General features: G+C 38.9%; 1 long non-coding RNA gene across 1 annotated transcript in view; it reads left to right on the top strand.

Moving 5' to 3' along the window:
• Window positions 1-19,139, top strand: part of LOC311430058 — a 40,356-nt gene extending 21,217 nt beyond the window's left edge. The window contains exon 2 of the long non-coding RNA XR_014688526.1: window positions 17,653-19,139. This is a non-coding gene — a long non-coding RNA (uncharacterized lncRNA). The remainder of the gene's footprint in view (window positions 1-17,652) is intronic.
• The last annotated feature ends 545 nt before the right edge of the window (window positions 19,140-19,684 follow it).

Raw genomic sequence — 19,684 nt, 5'->3', positions numbered from 1 at the left:
CAGCTTTAAACTGCTAATGGGTATGAACATAATATCACATTTTTTTTTTTTTTTCCATATAGATTGTTCATGCTGATCAGGATCCAAAGTTTATTCATTTTTTTCACATGAATATTCTCATTTATATCGGTGACTCAGAACAAGTAAAACCCAGAAGCTTTATGAGCACAGTTTTGTGCTCTGAAGTAGGCACAGCAATGCTATTACATAAATTTTAATGTGATTATAGCTTATTCTAGACCCTGAATGGGTATAACCTACATCAGTTTCCATACTTCCAAAACTATAATAGTGTGTTTAGTTGAAATATTTTACCTGTAAAACAATACAATTAAACCAGAAAAAAACTTTCAGGTCTAAATCTCATGTCAGAGCATAAGAATCTTCCTCAAATACCCTTCAAGTGATGTCTTTTAATGATTATTTTGGAGACGGGTGAACACGTAGATACATAAAAGATTCTGCCCAGTTTCACAATCTTCTTGCATGATAAATCACTTTTGCTCACTCACATGGGTGAATACATATTGTGGCACTTCAAGTAAATGCAATCAAAGCAAAAGTTGCAGAGTAGAACCCATAAAATATGTAATACAGCAGATAAGCTTTCCAGTCATGCTGTGAATTAGGGTTGTTTATTATTTCCTGTCATATCACTGCATGTTAATTTTCAGTTTGTGATCCAGTGGTTCCTGCCCAGCATCCTTTCTAAGCTTTTTAATCCACAGCTATAGGAATAGAGCTACCATGCTTAACCCATGGCTACAGGCTACATAGAAATCTAATTCTTGGTCATTAACAAACTAGATGAGACACATGTTCCTTATATTAGTTAACAAAACAAACAAACAAATAAAAACAAATAAATCATCTATTTCAGGTTAACTGAAAGGAATTTGTTTTCTAATTTTCTGTTCCACCGCCGAACCCCCAAAATCCATTATTTACACAGTTCTATTTCTAGCACACATAAATATGTCATTTCTCTTCATTAATAGCACCACAGTCTACCTCTGTCCTTTCTTCGCTGTGAATAGGGCTTTTCTTCACATTGCCAGTACTTGTTTTCCACTTGCATTGCATTTATTATGAGATATTGGGTAGCATTCAACTTGCCTGAATTTAAGCTCTGCAGTACTACTGCCTACATCTGAGCTTGTCCAAGTTCCCATTATAATCAAGTGAAAGCTCAGATTTAATTCAATTTCCTAAACATAGATGTCTTAACAACATGTTTGATGCTGTGTGGTGTCACTATTCAGCTTCTCTACAAGAGCATGGGTCACAGCTAGGTCGTGTGTCTTATCTGGAGGCTTCATGCAGATGTCTCATATTCCTGATGGCATCTCAAATGGCATTAGAAGACTATGCTTAGGCAACCTGTAAGGTCTCCATTAACTTTAATAGAAGCTTAACACCTAATTGAGATGCAGCTACCTACACTGCAGATGCCATAAATTAGGCTCAGCTGAATCCTGCACTCTCAGACTTGAGGGAACAGAAACTGTCTCTTTGGGGGCTTGTGGAGACTTCTTTTCACTTATCCTTCTCTAGCTTATACTGATTTAGGACTTCTCTGAATTCATGCATCCTTCTCATGAGATGCTTTTTTTCTTTGCAATTATAATTAAAATCTTTACACATAGCCCAAAAAGTCCCTTATCACATAAAGATAGAGAGTGAAAGTCATCTATATCTTTTGTGCAGTCGTTCACATCACTGTAATGCATTACTATATGCACAGAAAAACAGCTCACAAAGCACAAAGTTAAGAGGTTCATCTGCACACACAGTGTTAAGTCTGCCCCAAGGAAATCAAGCAATGCTCAAGTGTCCGTGGGATTTTATTTATTTTTAATGAAATATGCTTCTTCTTCAGGGTCCTCAATACTCTTAGTACATTTTCAGCTTTGAATGCCAACAAGAGCAAAGTAAGCCAAGATGCAAAAAAAATAAATAATAATAATAAAGGAAATGTAGTGCTATGGAGAAAACCACAGTAAGCATAATCTATAGCCTAATTACACTTAGCAGTGCATAGCAGAATACTCACCCACAAATGACCAAAATAAATGGACAGTCTTAAAGGCTCTCAGGTCTCTAACATCTAACATCTTTCTAAGAAAGCTGACAAAATGATAAATTTAGATGGCACCATGCCACTCTTACCACAAAAAAATGGAATAGCTGTAAATTGCAATGAGGCAATTCAGGACAATTTATGAACCCCTCTGAGACCTCTGCAGTGAGCCTCTCAAAACGTGAGGTATCTAAGGCTACACCTGTTCTAGCAAATACTGTGGGAGTAGGTGCAGAGGAATGATGTGCACATTGCACACATTTCATGGGTTTGACGTCAGACTAACTCCAGTTTGGTCCTGTTGACTGAATTTCCAGTAGCAACTGGATGGTGTTAGGTATACCGTCTTCTGGAGCCTGTTTTCTCATTAGGTCATCTAAAAGGAATCCAGTTTGCTTGCTCTGAGAGGCTCCATGATGCAAACCAAAGCATACTAGGTAGGAACAGTCAGAGGACTCCCTTCAAAATAGCACTCACACACCAAACTGAAAGACTTATAAAGATCCATCCTTAAGCAATTTCTTCTCCTATATTCTGATTTCAGTAGCATGTTCTGCTTGTGTTTCCTGAGGCACCTTTGTACACTGAATGTGTACATTCATTCATTCATCTACATAAGTATTTCTGTCCTCTAAGAGGAGTATTTATTGGGATAGAAAAAATGTATAGTTCTGAACAGATGTAGATATCAGTGTCCTTACAGGAGATGATTATGAATGTCTGATTTCATCTCCCAAATTGCAGATGTGCTTATCAAATAATTTATCATAATTAACATTCTTTATGAGAAGTACAGTACAGCCTCCCCAAACTGAATTGTCAGAGAAGTAATACATTACCTAAGCAGGTTTATGGGGAGATTTTTGTACTGTGCTTGTTCTATGACTGTACTAATGGCATCTGGTGCCAGGTTTGACTACCTGAGACCTTCTGCCAGTTCTCTGTCAAAATGACAGATAAATGTCATTGTACTTTGTACATTGTACAAACTATGTACTTTTCTGATTTTTATAGTCGGTGGCCTCTCAGTACACTTCATTTATAGCTTCTTTGCATCTTTAAATTTGGTGATGAAGTAAATGGAATGTAAAAGGTTAACCAGTTTCCAAAAGGTGCTGTTTAACAATGGTTGGCCTTCTGAATCATAGATTAGCAAATAATCATTTGTTCTGATGATGTAATATCTGTAACTTACAGTAATGTTACTAAAGGGAGGAGTTATCTGAAAATTGGTTTGAACTGGTCTCTCTGGTTTATGATCTTTCCTGTCCCCCTGTTCATGCACTGACTTAATCTTACTCAGTAAACTAATTTGTTTCCTAATTCTCCTTCAGATCGTAATTTCTGAAAAGCTCTGAGGAATCCTGTTTTCAACCCCAAAAGGACCAGCCAAAAAAAGACTATCTTAAGACTGAAAAGTAAAAGTCTCTTAGCACTGGAAAATGATTTACTTCCAGTCTTTGCATTCTAACTCAGCATAAATTTAACTCCCTGGAGACAGCTCATAAACACATTTGTCTTTCTAAACTTTCATTTGGCTAAGAATCTGGAATATATCAAGGCTTTCTTTTTAAGGCATTTCCTGTAAGGCAAAGCTAAATGTTACTTGTTATTAGAGGCAAAAGTAAAAATAATACTAATTTAAAGATCAGATTGTATGAATTACATTTGCTATATATGAAAGGATATAATGTTTAAAGCAGTTTTAGACATTCAGGTGGTAATTTTTCTGTAGGTGTAAAAAGTTGCTAATTCATCATGGCTACAAACATTCTCAGAAACACTTGGAATAAACATAGGTACATCCTGAAGCAGAATTTGGCCTTTTTCACCATTTCCCTCCCTTTTCTACCACTCACAAGTGAATAGGTTCGGGATTATCTCATCGCTTATTCAACCCAGCAGTTATCATTGTTGAAAAAATCAACAATTGTCATCTGTTGTTGCACCACAATGCACCATAACATTTAAAATATATGGTTACTTTCAAGTATCAAATGTCAATACAGGGAGTATCGCTGTTGACAAAGACTAATAAATATTTACTTTCTAATGATACCATAACGTGTGTCTGATTATGTACAATAAAATAAAACATATGTGAAAGATGGGATGCATTTAAGATGGAAAATCATGCTTAGATTGTGGAGTGAGCAGGAAGAAGGAAGCCATTATTCCGTATGATGGATTGTGATTGTGGATTTGACAGTTGCAGGATGGAAATTAGTGCCAAATGCCAAGCCACCTCCTCTGCATACGGCTACAGCATTTCTAAACTTACAAACCACCTTGATTGCACAGTCCTGAGCACAGTCCACTGCTGGCTAGAGTCTTTTATCTGTAAGAGAGGCCCAATATCTCCTCTTAACATCACATTAGAGATTTCTTGCTGCTCAGATAAACTGGACTTTTACAATGAATTCAGTGAAGTTAGTGTCAGCCCCTTGCCCATGGGAAGTAGCAGAGCCGCTTTTTTACTGAAAATCACTGTTAATAAATTATTTTACCAGCTGTACATTGAAGATGATGTGTATGATTCAAAAGAAGGTCAAGTTAACTTGAAAAAACAAATGCAGTAAGAATATGTATAGGATTATGTGAGAATGTTCCCAAACTGTGAAGTAACTCAAATAGATTGGCATGCAGTGATGCATAGGTCAATCAAGTCACAGCATGCTTTTATTTAGTTTAATAGTAGATACTCTGCAAACAATCATAACGTTTTTAGTTGCACACTGCATACTCAAACAGCAGCGTAAATGGATTTTTTATGTATGTTCTTTAGCTCACATTCTATTCAAATCAAGTTAAGGTTTTTCTTTTTTATTTTTTTTTTAAGTTTGTATTGGTTTCTTTTTGTAGGTTGAATAAGCTTCTGGTGAGTTTTTTACAATTGCTTAAAAATCTTTTGGTAAACAGCCTTACATTTATCCATTTAGAATATGTTGACCTAGTGCTTTTCAGAAGAGTATTCATCATATTCTTAAACACTTTTCTTAATTCAGAATCTTAAAGCAAAATGATTTGGGTAGTATCCAGCAGTTTAGTGGTAATGCTGTCCATTGACCCACTACTAACAAAGACTGATGAAATTTCTCATTACTTTTTAAGTAATGAGAAAATTACTTTACTTTGTTCAGACTGCGAACTGATATCTGAATGGCTCTCTTGTCACCAGGACAGAAAGATTGGTTCAAACTGTGAATACAGTTCACTTTAAATATCATTTCAAAATTTGTTTTGGAACTGTGTCACAACTAAACCAAGCATAAATTGCCACAGAATAAAAAGATTTAAATTTTTATTTTAAAACTTAACCTGGAGTGAAATTCTGATTTCAATCCAAAACAAAACTTCTCATTGTTAGTAATATCACTTGAAGAGCTGCAGTTACAGATATTTATTCAATTTTATGGCTAGATTGTGGAAGTCCATAATAAAACACGTGCTATAGCATATTAGTTGTAGCAGGATTGCAGGGTAATGGAAAGATCCAGTAAACAGCTGGCTTCCCTAATTAGTATGTCAAATGTTTATGTGCTCCTCTTGTTAAGTACCAAACTGTTTAATCAGAACAAAAACATGAGATACTTTGATCTGGAAAATAAGGTAAGATGTTTCAATGATACACTGTGGCCACAATTCATCCTACCTAACATTAATCACCTATGTTATGCATGTAAATTAGGGGGTTAGTCATCTCAGACTCCCTCTAAAGTCACAGGAAGAAGATAGACACTTTCTCAGGATGACAAGGAGAGTTGGCAGCTCCCCAAGAGCAGAGGGAGACACGGTGGATGGGCTTTAACACCAGTGCTTCACTGATGCTTGAGGGACCAAGTACAGGTTCAGGCCCTCTCCTTCCTCATTTTCAAAAGAAATCCATGAAATAGTATAATTCTTCCTATTTTGTCATTCGGTTTGGAGAGAGGCTTTGGCTTTTGTTTTGGTTTGATTTGGTTTGATTTGGTTGGGTGAGTGGGTGGTGGTTTTTTTTGTAGAAAACATAGGCAATACCTTTCTGATTTCTCAAAAGCCTCAGTGTTGTTAGAATGGAGATTAAATTTGATCTGAACCATCCTACCAGCTTCAGCTGTGAGTGTTGCAAAAGGGAGCTATATTATCAATTCATACAGGAAAAGGTGTGCCTTTATTCTTCAGCAAACTACATTTATGACTTCAGAAATGGCCTTTAACAAGATCTGGAAAGAAGCCAAGTCGACTTCCCTTTGACCTACAGGCAAGTCAACCACAAGTGATGATTTTGAGGGACAAAATGGGGAGATTAGTAGGCATCTGAACTGCAAGCTGAATTCAGCAAGAGGCAGATAAATCCTGTGAATGGCCTTCTTTGTATTCTCTAAATTAGAATGTTTTCTGTTACAGAAGCGTGATCTCAGAATACATTATTGCAAGCTGATGGGAACATCACTGTTATTGGATAGTTATGCTCAACTATTATCTTGAGCAAAAATAAGGAGAAATGGAACAAGGTATAGCATAAGATACCAAAGGTAAAAATGCCTCTCTGACCAAAAACTTCCTAGAACCTGGGAGAGACTGTTGGAAGGGAGAGCTGAAGGCCATCTACTGCAGTCCCTGGCTCACAGTGGGACTAGCACTAACAATCATCTCAGCCAAGGCCTTGTCCAGCTGAGCACATGAAATCTCTGGGGACAGAGATGCCACAACAGCTCTGGTTTTCATAACAGAGCAAGTCACCTAGAGACATAACAAGGTACCCAAATGGTCACCACCTCCAAACAGCTCTGTCCTCTCACAATAAAAGACAAAGAGGCAGAATGCAAGAAGAGGCTATTGTCCTTCATATACATCCCTGTTCCTATGCAGGAGCTCTGAAGACCTTGGAGGTGGAAGCAATAAGGAGGGGAAGATGAAAACCTGCCTCCATTCCCCTAGTCCTACTCAGTCGGATCTCAGTCTCTCTTCCTCCAAAGCATTCAGCTGCTAATCACTGTATTTCCGCAGCAGCCTCCACCCACTTTCAATATATCTGTTGTCCTTTTCCCGAGGGGAAATTTCCTCCACTAGCACACTCCACTAGCACAACTTTGATATCTTTGGCACCAACTATGTCCTGACTTCTCCTAACTCTTCCTCCACTCTTCTACAAGAAAAAAAAAAAAAGAAAAAAAATCCCACTTGAGCTTCCCACAATAGCCTTTCTCAACCTTCAAAATTAACACACAGATTCCCACTTGCTACAGCCTTCCTGGATCCTGCAACCACTTTCTCTCCCCATACAGATATGACCCTCCTGCATTGTTCCCACCTTCTGCTGTTACCATCAGTTCAGAGACAGAACTTCTACTGGATATTAAAACCCAGCTACCTGCTGCCTAACTCTTCTGGCTTTAGGTATTTCCCTAGAGTCTCCTCTGCTTTGGCAGGGATCTAAACACCTCACATTCTCCAGCAAGAATCCACTTCAGTGTTTGGTTTCTGAGCAAAAACAAAAAGTATAACCATGAAGAAGACAGACAGATACAGTAGATACATAGATACAGTAGAATATAACTTTGCTGCCATTCTGAATGGTCTGAAATCCTTTTCTACAAAACAGATAGAATATATGTGAGGTGAAATGAGAAATATATGATTATAGAAAGAAAAGTGGAATGTGAAACAGCAAAATTATATTAATTGAAGAGAACTGCTAGCTAGGGTGGAAAGGAATACAAACTGGCATTATTAGATCTTATCAAGGATAGCAAAAATTAATCCCAATTGCAGCCTGTGTGGTGGGCTATTGCAGTAGAAACCAGTGGCTACGTATGTGGCTTTATGTACACAGCAGGGGAGGTCAGGTGCCCAAAGGCAGGATCCAAATCTACATTTTCACCATATTCATCATTCAGGCATTTTCAGCTACTTTACAACAAACAGAAAGATTAGGATATCTTATTTTGCATTCACAGACCAGAACCTCTAAGCAGGTGTTTACACTTCATCTTTCTAAAGTATACTTCTGAAATACACCGGTGGTGGAAATGTTTCTGTCTATTTAGTTAGCTGGCTAGAGCTCTAGAGGACTGAGTGGGAGACCAGGATTTAATTTGTTCCAGTCTTTACTGTGTCACGTCTCCTGTTCATCTGAGTTGAATTGAAAGGGTGTTGACTATAAAGAATATAAACAAGGCTGGAAGGAGGAAGCTCTGCCTAAACCTATTCTGTGCAGGCCCCAACAACAAGGCTATAGAATAATGCACCTGTAGAGAAAAGCCAGTCCAGTGACTTTTTCATTCTCTGCTATACAGTAAAGCAACATCAACAGGAAAAGTCAACAGTGTCACACCAGAGAGGACATTTTCATTAGTTTCAACCTCTTCAGTCAGAGCAAAGTGTTTAATCATAGTCTAACTTCCTAAGTGAACAGCTTAACCACAGAGTATTGTATAAAAGGTGGGTGGCAGATCTTCCTCCACTGTCTGTTCTAAAAAAGCACCCACAAAGCATTTTCCAAGGAGCCTTCTGGGTGTGCGTTTGGTGTTTTTTGAGAATGTCTGCCGGTTTGAGCCCCCCCAGGAGACTTCAGTGGAGGAATGCCTAGCTTCTTAGGTGGGAGATAGCTATCAGGCTGTTTAAACTGTTCTGGGCATGTGCCAAAGCAGAGCTCTGGACACCCAGAAGAGATGAAACTCAGACAGGCAGGTGCCTTCAGCAAGATTCAAATAAAGTACCTAAGCATTTATGGTGCAACCGAAGAAAATTTCATCAAAGAAAGAGAAACGTGATTTTCCCAACAACTTTTGCCCCACTAAGTTACCCAAAGTTTTCCATTACGAAATTTGCTTTGATGCCTAAGGTTACACCACTGACACCCTGACTGAAAATTAAGTATGTAGACTGCTGTTTCCCCAAGTGCATTTGGGATTTACAAAGTAGGTATTCCATTGCCTAAGGCCCACAAGGATCCCAGTCTTCTAGGCATGTTTAGATCGTGTCTAATGCATATCAACACCACTGGGTTCAGCAGAAGGCAGAGCAGCCACGGTCAATATAATTGAAAAAGAGTGGTGTAGGAGTAGCAGTGGTGGTGGCAGTATCCACCTTTTGCATACTAGCCTACAGGATTGACTCAGCCGTGTGTGACCCAGGTTCACTGAATTCCCTTATTGGACTGGAAGCACAAGAGCAGACAAATCTTTCCCAATGAAATGTGGTAAGACTTTTCTAATAAGGTAAATTTTGGTTTTATTTGTGTCATTCCTAGTGAAGTATATTTTGAAGATCTTATGGAAGTCTTTTCTGTCCCAGCTGATGTCATGCATGGGTCAGATCAGTCCACAGTCACGTTAATCCTTTCTGTTCAATAAGCTTCCCTGTTCTGTAAAAGAATAACTCAATATAATATGTCTTATTCAGAATGGATGGGAACTACACTGCAGCCACCTACCTCGATCTGTGACTGGGATGAATTTAGACCACTTCCACTGAAAAGGGCAAACAGTGACAGCAGCTGTCTGTTGGGACAAGATGATAACAAAGTGTGAATAACAAGCCTCCCTTTCATGAAGATATTATGCAGATTATTCTTATTTGGTAACACTTGGAGTTACTGAGAAACTTAAACACATGCTGTTTGGTTAAGTAAACTAAGAAAGAATATTGGAACCCAAAGGCACCATTAAAAAAATAAATTAAAAAAAAATTGCTGCCAGATTGGATTCAGAATTCTGCAAAGCAAGTGAATATGGGCTGGAGAAAACAAAAGACGGTAATGCTATCTATGACACAAGAAGGAAAATAGGAAGCTCAGCACTGGGTTTAAAGATTTCTGTGGAGGTGGGTGAGTCACTGTTGCTCACACTTTGAAGTGAGTGAGACAAGCCTGTGCGTCATATATTGTTTCCTCTTAATCTGCAGAGAACAGGCCATCCCAAGCCATTGATGGAAGCCAAGCACTTGGAGCACAAATGAAACGTGACTGGACATGGGTTTCTCTTAGTCAAGCATCCTGGGAGCCTAGAACCGCAAGTCAGACTCTGTCAGCAGTTGAAATACCTCTGGTTTACAGGTTAACAACCTGGCGATAAAAATGAACTGTGGCTGAAACTAAGTCTACGTGGGCCTAATGTAATTAGGAGCCAAGTTTCATACCGCTATAGGGCTGATACTACACCCACTGAAGTCAATGATAATCTTTCCATGAATAACAGAGGCAGGTCCTTTCATCTCTTGACATGTGTATTTATAAAATAGGGATAACGGTACTTTCTTTCTTCTATGTTTGTAACCTCAGCAACAGTTTGGGGAAAGGACTGTTTCTTTCTAGGCACTCCATGTGGCATTTAACACCTCAGAATTCCTGTCTTGGTTGGAATTTGGAGCTAGGAAAACACTAGAACTGACATGACCTTTCCAACATTTACAACATTCAGTTAGCACAGAATACTACAGAGTATACAGTCTTCCACAGACTTGTGTAGATCTGAAGACATAAGTCTATGGTTACCACTAGAAATTCTGTAAATGCTACTGGTAGTTTTTGAATCCATCTAAAATCTCTGGGGTTTTTACTCCTTTTTCTCTGAGCTACTACAGTAGTATAAAGCTAGTGAAGGCAACATGGGTGGTGAATATCTAAGAATTTCATAGGAGTCTACAGGCATGAGACTGACTCCATCAATGAAGATAACAGCTAAGTTGATTAAGCTGGATATTTATGTAACTTTCATTCATACTGTGCTAGTTAAATGTATGGGTCACATATTAATGATATTACATTAAGAATATAATTGAGATGAACCTTTCATTTCATCCTTAAGTTGCTTATGTGGACATAGGCTTGTTGATGATTTTTTTCCTATATGAGAAGTAACTGTACCTTGTATAGACTGCTATTACACTGTTTTGGAAGAGATACTGACAGATTTGATAACTTACATCCTCTGAAGGGTGGGTGATTTTTTGTTGATTTCCTTTTATTTTTTTCCTATGGATATATATTTACTTGAACGTGACATGCTGGAAAAGCATTTTTTCCCAGTTTTGTACCAAAGCCCCACAACATCAAATACCAGGCAAACACATACACCACATGAAAGGGTATTAATCTTTGTTTAGGTTTAAGTAGACATTCGTGCACTTTCTAGGCTCTAAGCACCTTATTAGTAAATGTGATTGAGTTAAACACTCAATGGGAATTCTTTTTCAGAGTCCTGAAGTGCCCTCAGTTAGATCTCCAGATACTGTCAAACTGTAGCTGTGTTGCTGCATACATGAAAGGTCACAAATTACAGAGAAAAGTCAGAGATAACAGCTCACCAGTCCCTCAGAGCTTGCAGAGACCATTCCATTTTGGAAATGTGCAGTCTGTTCAACTGGAACTGCCCATTTTAAGGCTAGAAAATCTTTCAAAATGAGACTCTTTCAAAACTTTTGTAAGCCAAATGCTTTGTTGTTGCTCTTGGAAGAAAACAAAACCTTGGGCAACTGAGCATAGAAAATAAGGCTGAACAACCTGTTTAGAAATCCCAGCCTGCCTAAACACAGCAAGTTTCAGCTTGACGAAGACTGATTGTGCTGGGGATGGCCTGAAGCCCACATAATGCAGCTAACTTCCGTGTCAGTTAAGAGCTTCAATGAACTAGGGGTGCATCTTTCATTTAAAGAGAAGTCTCCACTCAGCTATTGGAATCAGATTTAGTTTTGTTAATCAAATATGAATGAGATAAAGAGAAAGAAAAAAAAAATAACCTGGGTGGCATTTTTCGGTATTACAGATATCATAACCTCTGAGATGCTTGTCAGGGTTTTAAGGATGCCATATCTTCCATTGTTTACTCAGAAAGCTCTCAGATGTGGAAAATTTTCTTGAATCTTTCACAATGGCAGTGGAAAAATGTAGAAGAAAGGAGCAAAAGGGGCTGGTTCACGATAGTACTTACTCCGAAATGACACGGATGTAAAGTTGCTGGGATTGATTGAGTCATATGAACAAAAAATTTGGTTGAAGAGGTAGTGGATTGGGCTCAAAATATCTAGAACTATTTTGAGGAGAGGGACATTGCCTCCTACAACTTCAACATAGTGTGAAATATTTTTTCTGTAAAACAGAAGTGGCTGCCAAAAATTCACCAGGCTGGCTGAAAACATTTTCACATGACTGCAGGTAACCATATGTTATAAACTAGCTGAGACCTGGGAAAACACTCTAGGCAGTGGCAGGCAGACAGGTAAACTTAGCCTCATCTTCTGCTTTTAGAAGTTCCAGAACGTACTGCCGCAACCAGTTTTTGTTTTGTTTTGTTTTTCACAGAGAGCCAGTCTGTAACCACAGATAAATGTTTTTCTCTGTTGAAACTCATCCTTATGGTACGACAATCTGGCTAATTCTTGGTTATACTGGGTATGTAATAAGAATGCTCAAACATAAAAGGGATGAAAGACCAGTGGGAGAAATTTTCCCTCAATGTTATTTTCCAGAAAACCAAAATCTGGCATACCCATGTCTTTTTGTTGTTTCCCAATGCTCAAACAATGTAAGCAATCAGCAGCCATTGATGCCAGTTAGGTTTCCAAATTTATATGAGAAATGTTTCTCTTAAACTTCTAATCTGTTGTTTTATGTTTTTTGTTTTTTGTTTTTTTTTTTTTTCCTACCTGTTCTCTCTCGTATTCTGGATTGAACTAATTCTGTTCGATAGCCCATGATGTATATACCTCGTCTTCTAGTTTCTGATGTCTAGACTCTGTCATCTAGTTTCTGTTTTGTTCACCTTTGTGACTAACCTTATAGATCATCCTTTATCTCACTTAAGCGCAATTGTGCCAAGAAAAAAATGCAAAAAAGATGTTAAGAAGCCTTATGTTCATGTACTATGGTTGCATCAAAAGACTCTAGTTAACAGTTTAAGGTGTTAAAAAAAAAATAAAAAAAAATTCTTAGCTCCTTGCCCTGAAAATTCATCCTTGGCATCTGAAAGTCAAATTGCTCTTTCTCCTTACATTTAAATAGCTATAAGAATTCATCTATGGAAATGGGGGCCCCAGTTCAGCAAAGCACAACTGTTTGCTTAATAATAGATTAGACAAGGATGATCCAGCTCACTTTTCCATGTATGGGCCATAAAAGGCCAACAAGAGCTAGGGAAATAAGAAAATAATTTTATAAGCAGCAGAAGTGAACATGAATAAAAAAGGGGATTTTTGCTTAAATTCATTTCATATTTGTATATATTTGTCCTCCCCACTTTGCATTTCATCAAGGATCCTCTGCCCTGTGCTGGGGCTCACCAAGTCTCAGAGAGGGTTTGGAGCTGAAATTATGGACTGAACTGGGTATTGCTGACAGGATCACACTCACACAGTGCTGTTATTCAGCTACACGGCTGCATAGGAGGAGCTAATACTCTCTTGTTTAGTATTACTCCAACTATCTTTACTCATAGTGAGTAATTCTTTTGAAGTCAGTGTGTCTACACAAGTGAGTAATGGCCTCAGGATCCAGCCCTTCAAGAGTGTATGACGTGTTATGTTTCAAATGCTTCTGCACTGTTGTTTTTAATACTGCATTGCAATTTACTTACTGGAATTATCTTCTGAATAGCTTCTTTCCATGGATTCCATTATATATATTATTTTATTTATTACGTTTTCACTTTGATCTGCATGCCAATCAAGATAAGCTCAATAAAGATAGAATTTTAATGAACACAAGGAACTATGTGTAGCTGCAACAGCCAGTTTTACTAGTTTTATGGGTGTGTGCATTTATTTTTACTTGTGTAACATCCAGATTGTAAGGCTGCAGTGTGTGAAGCACTTCATATTCATTTGTTTGTTGTAAAGAATGAGATATCTCTATTATTTTCACAGTTATCCTAAGTACCTCTGTTTTATGTTTTTTGTTGGGTTATACAGAATAAAAGGAGACTGTTAAGAAAAACAAATACTAAATGGAATCATGACAAAGATAAATGTCTTTCAGGGAGTATAGCTGGGAGACTTCACTGTCAGGGACTGCTAACAGTGAAATGTCTACCAACACCGCAACAGGTTATGGATGTTTTTTTCCAAGGTCCAAATCAAAGAAACATTAATCTGTTAAAACCCTTCACCTGGACTAGAAAGAATGGGAACAAGGAGTAGTTGCTTGACGTCATTTTCTTCCAGTAGAAAAGAAGTGGGTTAGAACTGGAAACATAAGGAAAATGCACAAGGAAAGACTAAGGTTTAGACAGAAAGGTGCAAAGTTTTCACTATCTTAACACTTTGTTTTCTGAAATGTATCTTATGATAAATAATACATGGGTTACTTCAACAGGACAATCAACACAAAGCTCTTGGAGAGATGTTTCTGTACATCACTCAAACTCAGCAATCAGTCAAACTCAGCAAACTCAAAATGACTAGGGGACACAAGTAGCCTTCCCAGTTCAAGGTCCAGCCACAGAGCTGGGAACAGTTTCTATTCACAATGGAAAGGGACCTGGAAAAAGAGCAGGTTATACTGCTGAAAGTGGTAAAAATAAAAAATAAAAAATAAAAAAAATAAAAAAACAAAGAGGTCTGCAGTAGAAAAAAAAAGTCTTGTAAATGTATCTGAAATACCGTTTGTCTGGTAACAGTGGAAGGTGTTTTAACAGGTAACAACCACCAGCTTTGCGCAGGCACATGAAAGTAGTCAGAATGGAGGGATCATTGCCTGTAATCTAGTATCATTGATAAAATCAATCATTGCTTCATAATCAAAGTCATTGTTATCAAAGAAATGATGTCTTGGCTACAGTCAAGCACTCGCTTTTTGTTCCTTTTCATTTTTTTTCTGGCAACATTGAATTAGGCTACCATTGAAGTCACTTGTAGGTTCTTGGACTGTGACACAACATGGGCAGAATATTGCATCACAAAGCATTTTCCAGTGGATGCAACTAGAGTAGCTACTTCTGAGGCCTACAAAAAAAGGAACAACCAGGGCTTGATTTGGTACAATTCATCACAGTGGAACCATAATGTGATGAAATTTATTACAGTTGAGCTATAATGTTGTGAAGCTATTCCACAACACACTTTTTCTGGTATTGAAGTTGTTATAGAATGGTTTTGGTTGGAAGGGACTTTAAAGATCATCTAGTTTCACTCTCCTGCCACTAGACCAGGTTGCTCAAAGGCCTATCCAACCTGGCCTTAAACACTTCCAGGGATGGGGCATCCATAGCTTCTCTGGGCAACCTGGTCCAGTGCCTTACCACCCTCAGAGCAAAGAATTTCTTCTTAATATCTAATCTAAATCTATCCTCTTTTTGTTTAAACCATTCCCCCTTGTCCTATCACTACACAGCCTGACAAAGAATCCCTCTCCAGCTTTCTTGTAGGCCTACTTTAGGTATTGGATGGTTGTTGTGAGGTCCCCCTGGAACCTTCTCTTCTTCAGGCTAGACAGCCTCAATTCCCTCAGCCTCTCTTCATGGGAGAGGTGCTCCAGCCCTTCGACAATCCTTCAATGGCCCAACTCTGGACTCATTCTAATACATCCATGTCCCTCTTGTGCTGGGGGCCCCAGAGCTGAATGTAGTACTACAGCTGGGGTCTCACAAGAGCGATGTAGGAACGAACAATCACTTCCATTGACCTGCTTGCCCTGTTGCTTTTGATACAGCCCAGGATACAGTTGACTTTCTAGGCTGCAAATACATATTGCTGGCTCATGTTGAGTTTCTTGTCAAGCAACACACCCCAGGTCCTTCTCCTCAGAGCTGCTCTCACTCCATTCACCACCCAGACTGGTTTTGTGCTTGGGATTGCCCTGGCCCAGACGCAGGACTTTGCACTTGGCCTTGTGTTGCCTCATGAGGTTCACAGAGGCCCATGTCTCAAGCCTGTCCAAGTCCTTCTGGATGGCATCCTTTCCATCCTGTGTGTTGACTGCACCACACAGGTTGGTGTCATCAGCAAACCTGCTGAAGGTGCACTTCATCCCACTGTTGATGCAAGGGTGTTAAACACTGCCAGTCCCAATACTAACCCTTGAGGAACAAGGACACCAGTTGCCTGTTCAAGGCACATGTTTCAGTGCAAAGTAGCTTTCTGTACAGCCATCTGTGATTGTTTTGCCATTACTAAAAGAATTGTGTGCTTCCATAGTGTGTGAAATGCTGGAGGACATAGGAAGATGTGCTTTGAAGGCACCTTGCACCCACTGTCAGTGAAGTGCTCTGGATGGACTCTGAGGGCTTAATCTCTTAATACCTGAGGTATGCTCACATGTGTACTACACAGTTCCAAGAACAGACACAGGGAAAATCTTAATTTCAACAATAACTTCTCCAGTACGAAATTGCTAACAAACATGCACTAGTTGAGAACCAACTTACCAAACTGAGTGAATGCTGGTATGAATCATCTCGTTCCCTTTCAAAATTGCAATGGCAAATGCTTGCACTGGAAGATATTTAAGCTCTTCTTTAGCTGACATTTACTACAGCTCAGCAATTGGTAATAAATTGGAATCACCATCATGTGTTCATCCAGCCCTAAATGAAATGTTAGTGGAGTATGAAGAATGGCCTCAGACTCAGCATTATAATTATTTACTGTATATTAAAAGTGTTATGGTAAGCAAGGACAGACACAGTTGTAATCCAAATGACTTGAACAGAGGCGAACAAGAATAGTTCAGTTGGAAGGGACCTAAAAAGATCATCAAGAAGAACTTCCCAACTACTTCAGTGTTAACATTATCCAAAATGCCTCTTGAGCGTTGACAGGCATGGGACATCAACAACCTCTCTAGAGAGCCTGCTCCAGTGTTTGACCACCCTCCTAGCAAGTATTTTTTTTCCTAATACCCAATCTGAATCTCCCTTGGTGCAGCTTTGTGGCATCCCCATGCATTCTATCATACATGTAGGTTCTCCACCAGGAAGAAGAGATCTGCACATTTCTCTCTGCTTCCCCTCCTCAGAAAGTTGTAGAGAGAGTAAAATGAGGAACTAAGGAAAGCAAAGACATATTCTCCAGAGGTCACCTAAATTCACCCCTGTTTTCCAAAGGTGATCACTAAAAGTTGAAGGGCCACAAAGTTTTACCCAGTTTCAAAGGCTTATCTGTCCATTTTGTTTATAATGTAACAAAAGCTCATGTCAAGAAAATGACAGAAGGCCTCCATCAACTTAGGCAGATGTTGTAGAACTTCAAGTGGTTAGTGCCACAAAGATAATAATTGCAGTGTACATGAAACATAGAAAATGTGGAAAAGACATGGCTCTGCAGGAAGGATCAGGAAAAGGAGGACAAGTACACAAACTAGAATGAAAGAAGAGACATGGCTCATTGTTGCCAGATTGAGGAGAATATATTGTGTACACTAGCCAGGGAACAAGATGTTGTGGTGCCTCTCAACATCTTCTGAATGTTTGGCTGTCAAAAGGTTTTTAGGAACCCCATCCTGTAGTATTTGTTCATAGTTTGTCATGCTTTGTCACTGAAATTGTTTATGCTCCACTCTGAATGCATGAACAAGAATTTTGGGTCCTTGTCTTCATTTTACTGTTTTATGATCAAATCTCCTATCTCCCTTGCTAAGCTTGTTCACTTTTTTTTTTCAGAGTAGGACTTCTCCTCTGCGTGTTCTCAGTGCAACATTGGACTTACCTGGACAGCCTCGATTTGGTCTGTGCTTTGCATTTCTTCTGGGACAGCTCTGTGACTGCAGGTTGGACTTCCAGTCTTTGACAAACATGGACATACCAGCAAAAGGGTTTTTCGTACTGGTCATACCCCTTGAAGAAGACTGCTCTTACACCAGCTAAGTGCTCCAGTGTAGGGAGTTTCAATTGCAGAGTACATATCTTACTGTATTTTTTTCAGATGGGCTGTGACCACAGTCTTCTGCTTCATCTAAGGGAAAGTATTATTTTGGTTTGAAAGTAGTGGAAGAATCTCTATTAATTTTCAAATGCAAATGATAAAATATAAACAATTTATTTCCCTTTACTCATGTGGTATAACAAGGTCTGATTTAAAATCTATTGCCAAATTTTCTGGATGAGCAACAGCAGAAAAAATCAGTATGCTAAAAAACAAAACATTTCTTATTGACTTAAGAAGCTCGTTAAAGTCTCATTTGGGCCTGGTCTGTCGTTTGGTATAAACTGCGCAGTTAATGCATAAAACGATATAAATATGGACTGGAGCCCAACCTCTGCACTTTCAAGAGCCAGTCCTACTTCATTCGCTTCAAAGAAACCTAAAGAATGAAACTGGAATAGAGTGCCCTACAGGCTAGGCAAATACATGGGAAATTTGTGCAACATTCCAGGTTCAATGAAGGAAAGCCAGCAGCAAGAAGAAGGTGTTCACCCATTACCATGAGGAAAATGAATGGTATATACCAGGCAAACAATTTCACCTCCCTCACCTCAAAGAGAAAATAGCCACAGGAGGTGCATCCTTGGTGTAAGCACATCTTCTCAGATGAGAGGACTGGAATAATGAGCAGCTCTACTAAAATCCCTGCAGGTGTGTGAAACAGCATATGAACTCTTCCCAAGAAAGTCAAGTTCATGTTGGTGGAAAGGGAATTTAAGTGGAATCCCTGATAAAAACCTACTGGACCTACATCCCACATAAGGCCTACTGTCTGGGTGGAACCGAAAGGTGAAGAAGCACACATACATAATCCATCAGTTGGTTTGACGTGTGTGGGGTGGCTTCACTTAGGTGACTTCATGTCTCAGAGATCTGCTGAGCCACAGTGCCAGACTGCCTGCCTCACTCATTGCCCAGGGCTGCAATATTTTCTCTGCTGCCATCATCCCTCCGGGAGAAGGCTTCCCTTTTCAGATGGGGTGGGAATTTGTGGCCCATGGGCTGCATTGGTCTGGAGCTCTGTTCCAGAGGGCCTGCAGCCACACGAGTGGGAGGAAGGCAGACAGGCATCTCACTAGTGCACAAAAAATGAATGTTAATTATGTTTCTAGTTATCACAGGAGAAGTCTATTATCTGTGTGTCAATGCACAGCCCACAAAGATTGCACCAAAATCCCAACTAAAGCCTAGGTTAAAAAATAAATCTAATCCTGTGACTGTTGAACCTCCTGTTTTCATAATCTGCAGCAAATTATATAGTTCAGCAACATCTGATCCTTTGCATGCCATAAAGTAGATGGTTTATCACCTAATTCTCCATACAACAGAGCCTGCATTATTATTACGATGAGTATAACGTTGTACTCTGTCAGTGATTAATTTATGTGTGTCTCTCCTGCTAACAAATGGATTTTATAGTGAGCTCTGACGATGGGACATAACTATTTTCACTGAAAACAGCATTGATTTGAGTCAAGTCAAAACATCTTTAAAAATAGTGTCATATTCACAGGTTTTTTTTAAAGCAAAACTGCCTCTCAGTTTCCTCTTTGACAACACTACATGAGGAATTTTAATATTCCTTTAAGTAGAATGTTAAATTCAGCTTGAAAACTTCACAGTAAGTTTTATTTTCAATCAATCCAAGATAATTTCTTAAATGATAACAAAGTGTTATCAAGATAACAAGAACATCAATTATTCTCACAGTCTTGTCTCACTGACTACACTGAGGGTAGCATCCAGAGGTCACTACTTGTGGATAAGTAT

Source organism: Aythya ferina, assembly GCF_964211825.1.
Source record: "Aythya ferina genome assembly, chromosome: 1".
NCBI lineage: Eukaryota > Metazoa > Chordata > Aves > Anseriformes > Anatidae > Aythya > Aythya ferina.
Note: the sequence above shows the minus strand (reverse complement) of the source record. Positions and strands in the feature narration are given on the sequence as shown.